The 7,303-nt window shown below is 38.8% G+C and overlaps 1 protein-coding gene and 1 pseudogene across 1 annotated transcript in view; one reads left to right on the forward strand and one right to left on the reverse strand.

Annotated features, from left to right (window-relative positions):
• The window catches only part of OIT3 (oncoprotein induced transcript 3), a 40,907-nt gene that overhangs the window by 22,169 nt on the left and 11,435 nt on the right, over nucleotides 1-7,303 (forward strand). The gene's annotated exons all lie outside the window — the stretch shown is intronic.
• On the reverse strand, nucleotides 1,789-2,695 carry LOC111537866 (annotated as a pseudogene).

Raw genomic sequence — 7,303 nt, forward strand, 5'->3', positions numbered from 1 at the left:
TTTTTTTTTTTTTTTTTTTTTTTTTTTTGAGATGGAGTTTCACTCTGTTGCCCAGGCTGGAGTCCAGTGGCGCAATCTCAGCTCACCACAACCTCTACCTCCCAGGTTCAAGCAATTCTCCTGCCTCAGCTTCCCAAGTAGCTGGGACTATAGGTGTGTGCCGCCACGCTCAGCTAATTTTTATATTTTTAGTAGAGATAGGGTTCCACCATGTTGATCAGGCTGGTCTCGAGCTCCTGACCTCATGATGCACCCGCCTCGGCCTCCCGAAGTGCTGGGATTACAGGCATGAGCCACCATGCCCAGCCAACCACAGATCATTTCTTACTCTCGTATACCATACTGTCTTTGAAGCTGAGTTTTATTTTTATTTTTATTTTAAGCTCAGGGGTACATGTGCAGCATGTGCAGGTTTGTTACATAGGTAAATGTGTGTCATGGGGGTTGGTTATACAAATTATTTCATCACCCAGGTATTAAGCCTACTGCCTGTTAGTTATATTTCCTGCTTCTCTCCCTCCTCCTACCTTCCACTATCTGATAGGCCCCAGTGTGTGCTATTCCCCACTATGTGTCAGTGTGTTCTCATCATTTCGCTCCCACTTATAAGTGAGAACATGTGGTATTTGGTTTTCTGTTCCTGTGTTAGTTGGCTAAGGATAATGGCCTTCAGCTCCATCCACGTCCCTGCAAAGGACATGATCTCATTCTTTTTTTGTGACTGCCAAGTATTCCATGATGTAAATGTACCACATTTTCTTTGTCCAGCCTATCATTGATGGGCATTTAGGTGGATTCCATGTCTTTGCTATTGTGAATAGTGCTGCAGTGGACATACACGTGCATTGCATGTGTCTTTATAATAGGACGATTTATAATCTTTTGGGTATATACCCAGTAATGGCATTGCTGGGTCAAAGGGTAGGTCTGTCTTTGGGTCTTTGAGGAATCACCACACGGTCCTCCACAATGGTTGAACTAATTTACACTCCCAACAACAGTGTAAAAACATTCCTTTTTCTCCACAACATTGCCAGCATGTTATTTCTTGACTTTTTACTAATTGCCATTCTGACTGGTGTCAGATGATATCTCATTGTGGTTTTGATTTGCATTTCTGTAATAATCAGTGATGTTGAGCTTTTTTTTCATATGTTTGTTGGCCACATGTATGTTTTCTTTTGAGAAGTATCTGCTCATGTCCTTTTCTACTTTTTAATGTTTTTTTCCTTATAAATTTAAGTTTCTTGTAGATGCTGGATATTAGACCTTCATCAGAGAAAAAAAAAATTTCTCCCATTCTGTAGGTTGTCTGTTCTCTCTGATGATAGCTTCTTTTGCTATGCAAAAGCTCTTTAATTTAATTAGATCCCATTTGTCAATGTTTGCTTTTATTGCAATTGCTTTTGGCATCTTCTTCATGAAATCTTTGCTTGTGCCTATGTCTCAAATGGTACTGCCTCGGTTGTCTTCCAGGATTTTTATAGTTTTGGGTTTTACATTTAAGGGGTTTTTTTTGTTTTGTTTTTTTTACTTTATTAAAATACTGAGTTTTATGTTATGTGTATATTTTTGTCTCCCCACCATTTCCATGTCCAACCACTGCTACTACTATGTCCTATCATAACATTCCACACATGCTTAAACCCAGGTAAAGGGTGGAGTTCCATGTTTAAAAACTAAACAGGTATTTTGGACAACACATTCTTGGCAATGGAACCTGGACAACATTTATCAAACATAGTAGGGAAAGTTCTCACTCTGCATTACAAAAAGGACAGCCAGATATCAACTGTTACAGAAAAGAAATAAGATGGAAAATTTTTAACAAATTGTTTAAACTATTTTTTTAAAAGAGACTTCCTCCATTGCCAGATATTTTGAATAGCCTCCTGGTCAGTCATCTGGAAGCAATTCTTCACATAATTGATGAACTTGGCTTCCACTTTGGGAAGAGAATCACGTTTTTCTATACTTGCTTGCATTTTTGCTTTAATGTCTTTTGCAGAACTAGGTCCTTTTGGTGTGTTAGGAGTTTTTCTGTTTTTTTGAAGGGTTCTTGTCCTTTTGATCTTGGTGTTGTTGATGGTTTTGAGTCTTTTCCATTCTGATTTGAGTTTTGTGCACTTTTGGCTGGAGTATCTTGTATAGATTTCTTCACTTTTTCTTCAGCTTCCTCATCATCTTCATCATCATCATCTTCATCATCTTCATCAGCAGCAAGTTTTACTTTTTTCTGTGGAACCTTGCTACTACCTCCAGGGGCAGACCGCTTTCCAGATATACTTAAGAGTTTCACATCCTCCTCCTCTTCATCTTCTGACTCTGCATCTTCCTCCACAGTTACTCAGTACTGTCCACTAATATGCAGTGGCCCTGAACCACACTTCAACCTTAAGACCACTGGTGGTGTGATTTCAAAGCCCCCAAGGGAAATGGTTGGCTGTACAGACATTTTCAAAGTTGCCAGTGTTACTTTAATTGAACTGCCTTCGTAATTCATTGCCTCTGCTTCAACAATGTGCAATTCATCCTTTGCACCAGCCCCTAAACTGACTGTTCTTAAAGATAACTGGTGCTCATTTTCATCATTATCCACCTTAAAGTGATAATCTTTGTCAGCCTTTAGTTCACAACTGAAAAGATAGTTCTGGGGCCTCAGGGGGCTCATGTCCATGTCCATCGAATCTTCCATCGGGTGGCAGCACACACTTAGGTCGGAGAGAAGGCCGATGGAGATAAACAACCACTGCTCAAGAGAACAGCCACACAGGACAGAATCACACCAGGGTACATTTAAGTTTTTAACCCATCTTGAGTTAATTTTCCTATATGGTGTAAGGAAGGGGTCCAGTTTCAATTTTCTGCATATGACTAGCCATGTATCCCAGCACTGTTTCCTCATTGCTTGTTTTTGTCAGGTTTGTTGAAGATCAGATAGTTGTAGGTGAGCAGTCTTATTTCTGGGTTCTCTCTTCTGTTCCATTGATCTGTGTCTGTTCTTGTACCAATACCTTGCTGTTTTGGTTACTGTAGCCCTATAGCATAATTTGAAGCTGGGTAGCATGATACCTCCAGCTTTGTTATTTGCTTAGGATTCCCTTGGCTATTCAGGCTCTTTTTTGGTTCAATATGAATTTTAAAATAGATTTTTTTCTGCAAAGAATATCAGTGGTAGTTTAATGGGAAAGCATTGAATCTATAAATTGCTTTGAGCAGTATGGTCATTTTAATAATATTGATTCTTCCTATGTATTTCCATTTGTTTGTGTCATCTCTGATTTCTTTTTTTTTTTTTTAATTATACTTTAAGTTCTAGGGTACATGTGCATAACCTGCAGGTTTGTTACATATGTATACTTGTGCCATGTTGATGTGCTGCACCCATCAACTCGTCAGCACCCATCAACTCGTCATTTACATTAGGTATAACTCCCAATGCAATCCCTCCCCCCTCCCCCCTCCCCATGATAGGCCCCGGTGTGTGATGTTCCCCTTCCCAAGTCCAAGTGATCTCATTGTTCAGTTCCCACCTATGAGTGAGAACATGCGGTGTTTGGTTTTCTGTTCCTGCGATAGTTTGCTGAGAATGATGGTTTCCAGCTACATCCATGCCCCTACAAAGGACACAAACTCATCCTTTTTCATGGCTGCATGGTATTCCATGGTGTATATGTGCCACATTTTCTTAATCCAGTCTGTCACTGATGGACATTTGGGTTGATTCCAAGTCTTTGCTATTGCATCTCTGATTTCTTTAAGCAGTGGTTTATAGTTCTCATTTTAGAGATCTTTCACTTCCCTTGTTAGCTGTTTTCCTAGGTATTCTTTTCGTGGCAATTGCAAATGGGAGTTCATTTGTGATTTGGCTCTCAGTTTGACTGTTGATGGTATATAACAATGCTGATATTTCTGCACATTGATTTTGTATTCTGAGACTTTGCTGAAGTTGTTTATCAGCTTAAGAAGCTTTTGGGCTGAGATGATAGGGTTTTCTAGATATAGAATCATGTCATCTGCAAACAGGGATAGTTTGACTCCTCTCTTCCTATTTGAATGCTCTTTATTTCTTTCTCTTGCCTGATTGCTCTGGCCAGAACTTCCAACACTATGTTGAATAGGAGTGGTGAGAGAGTGCATCTTTGTCTTGTGCTTGTTTTGAAGGGGAATGCTTCCAGCTTTTGCCCATTCAGTATGATGTTGGCTGTGGGTTTGTCATACATGGCTCTTATTATTTTGAAGTATATTCCTTCAATACCTAGTTTATTGAGAGTTTTTAACGTGAAAAGGATGCCAAAATTTATTGAAATCTTTTTCTATATCTGTTGAGATAATCATATGGTTTTTGTCTTTAGTTTTATTTATGTAATGTATCACATTTATTGATTTGCATATGTTGAACCAACCTTGCGCCCTGGGGATGAAGCCTACTTGATTGTGGTGAATAAGATTTTTGGTGTACTGCCAGATTCAGTTTCCCAGTATTTTGCTGAGGATTTTTGCATCATTGTTCATCAAGGATATTGGTCTGAGATTTTCTTTTTTTGTTGTGTCTCTGCCAGATTTTGGTTCAGGATGATGCTGGCCTCATAGAATGACTTAAGGAAGAGTCCCTCCCTTTCAATTTTTTGAAATAGTTTCAGTAGGAATGGTACCAGCTCCTTTTTGTACAGGGGATAGAATTCAGCTATGAATCTGTCTGGTCCTGGGTTTTTTTTTTTTTTTTTTTTTTTTTTTTTTGGTTGTAGGCTATTACTGCCTCATTTTCAGAGCCTCATTATTGGTCTCTTCAGGGATTCAACTTCATTCTGGTTCAGTCTTGAGAGGATGTATGTGTCCAGTAATTTATCCATTTCTTCTAGGTTTTCTAGCTTATATGCATAGAGGCATTTATAATTTTCTCTGATGGTTGTTTGTATTTCTGTGGGGTCAGTGGTAATATCCCCTTATCATTTCTGATTGTGCTTATTTGATTCTTCTCTCTTTTCTTCCTTGTCTAGCTAGTGGTCTATCTACTTTATTAACTTTTTTGGAAAAACCAGCTCCTAGATTTGTTAATCTTTTGAATGGCTTTTTTGTGTCTTTATCTCTTCCAATTCACCTCTAATTTTGGTTATTTCTTGTCTTCTGCTAGCTATGGGGTTTGTTTGCTTTTAGTTCTCTAGTTCTTTTAGTTGTGATGTTGGGTTGTTAACTTAAAATCTTTATAGCTTTTAATGTGGGCATTTAGTGCTATAAATTTCTCTCTTAACACTGCCTAACCTGTGTCCCTGAGATTCTGGTATGTTATATCTTTGTTCTCATTAGTTTCAAAGAACTTCTTGATTTCTGCCTTAATTTCATTATTTACCCAAAAGTCATTCAGAAGCAGGTTATTACATTCCCATGTAATTGTATGGTTTGGAGTGAATTTCTTAGTCTTGAGTTCTAATTTGATTGTGCTGTGGTCTGAGAGACTGTTATGATTTCAGTTCTTTTGCATTTCCTGAGGAGTGTTTTACTTCTGATTATGGGTCAATTTTAGAGTAAGTACCATGTAGTGATGAGAAGAACGTATATTCTGTTGTTTTGGGGTGGAGACTTCTATAGATAATTATCAAGTCCAATTGATCCAGAGCTGAGTTCAGGTCCTAAATATCTTTGTTAATTTCTGTCTTGATGGTCTAATATTGTCAGTGAGGTGTTGAAGTCTCCCACTATTATTGTATGGGAATCTAAGTCTCTTTGAAGGCTTCTAAGAACTTGCTTTATGAATCTGGTTGCTCCTGTGTCGGGTGCATATATATTTACGATAGTTACCTCTTGTTGAATTGAACCCTTTATCATTATGTGACACCCTTCTTTGTCTTTTTTGATCTTTGCTAGTTTAAAGTCTGTTTTGTTGGAAACTAGGATTGCAACTCTTGCTCTTTCCTGTTTTCCATTTGCTTGATAAAGTTTTCTCAATCCCTTTACTTTGAGCCTATGTGTGTCTTTGCATGTGAGATGGATCTCTTGAAGACAGCATACCAATGGGTCTTGGCTCTGTATCCAGTTTGCCACTCTGTCTTTTAATTGGGGCATTTAATCCATTTACATTTAAGGTTAGTATTGTTATGTGTGGATTTGATCCTGTCATTGTGTACTTCAGTATGTTTTTATAGTGGCTGGTAGTGGTTTTACCTTTGCATATTTAGTGTTTCCTTAGGAGCTCTAGTAAGGCAGGTGTGGTGGTAACAAATTTTCTCAGCATTTGCTTCTCTGAAAAGGATCTTATTTCTTCTTCACTTATGAAGCTTAGTTTGGCTGAATATGAAATTCTGGGTTGAAAATTCTTTTTCTTTTCTTTTCTTCCTTCCTTCCTTTCTTTCTCTCTTTCCCTCCCTCCCTCCCTTTCTTCCTTCCTTCCTTCCTTCCTTCCTTCCTTCCTTCCTTCCTTCCTTCCTTCCTTCCTTCCTTCCTTCTGACAGAGTCTTGCTTTGTCTCCCAGGCTGGAGTGCAGTGGTATGATCTCAGCACACTGCAACCTCTGTCTCCCAGGTTCAAGTGATTCTCCTGCCTCAGCCTCCCGAGTAGTTGGGACTACAGGCATGCCTGGCTAATTTTTATATTTTTAGTAGAGATGGGGTTTTATCATGTTGGCCAGGCTGGTCTTGAACTCCTGACCTCAAGTGATCTGCCTGCCTCAGCCTCCCAAAGTGCTGGAATTACAGGTATGAGCCACTGTGCCTGGCCATTTAAAATTCTTTTCTTTAAGAATGTTGAATATTGGCCCCCAGTCTCTCCTGGCCTGTAGGGTTTCTGCTGAAGGGTCCACTGTTAGTCTGATGGGCTTCCCTTGTAGGTGACTTAGCCTTTCTCTCTGGCTGCCCTTAACATGTTTTCTTTCATTTCAACTTTGGAGAATCTGAAGATTTTGTGTCTCAAGGATGATCTTCTTGTGGAGTATCTTACTGGGGTTCTCTGCATTTCCTGAATTTGAATGTTGGCCTGTTGGGGAAGTGCTCATGGATATCTTGAAATATGTTTTCCAAATTGGTTTTATTCTCCCAGCTCTTTCAGGTACTCCAATCAGTCGTATATTCAGTCTCTTTACATAATCCCATATTTCTCGGAGGTTTTGTTCATTCCTTTTTGTTACTTTTTCTCTATTCTTGTCTGCCTGTCTTATTTCAGAAAGACAGTCTTCAAGCTCTGAGATTCTTTCCTCTGCTCGATCCATTCTGCTATTAATACTTGCAATTGCATTATGAAATTCTTGTGTTTTTTTAGCTCTATCAGGTTGGTTATGCTTTTCTCTATCTTGGCTATTTTCTTTTCTTTT

This window comes from Piliocolobus tephrosceles, chromosome 9 (assembly GCF_002776525.5).
Source record: "Piliocolobus tephrosceles isolate RC106 chromosome 9, ASM277652v3, whole genome shotgun sequence".
NCBI lineage: Eukaryota > Metazoa > Chordata > Mammalia > Primates > Cercopithecidae > Piliocolobus > Piliocolobus tephrosceles.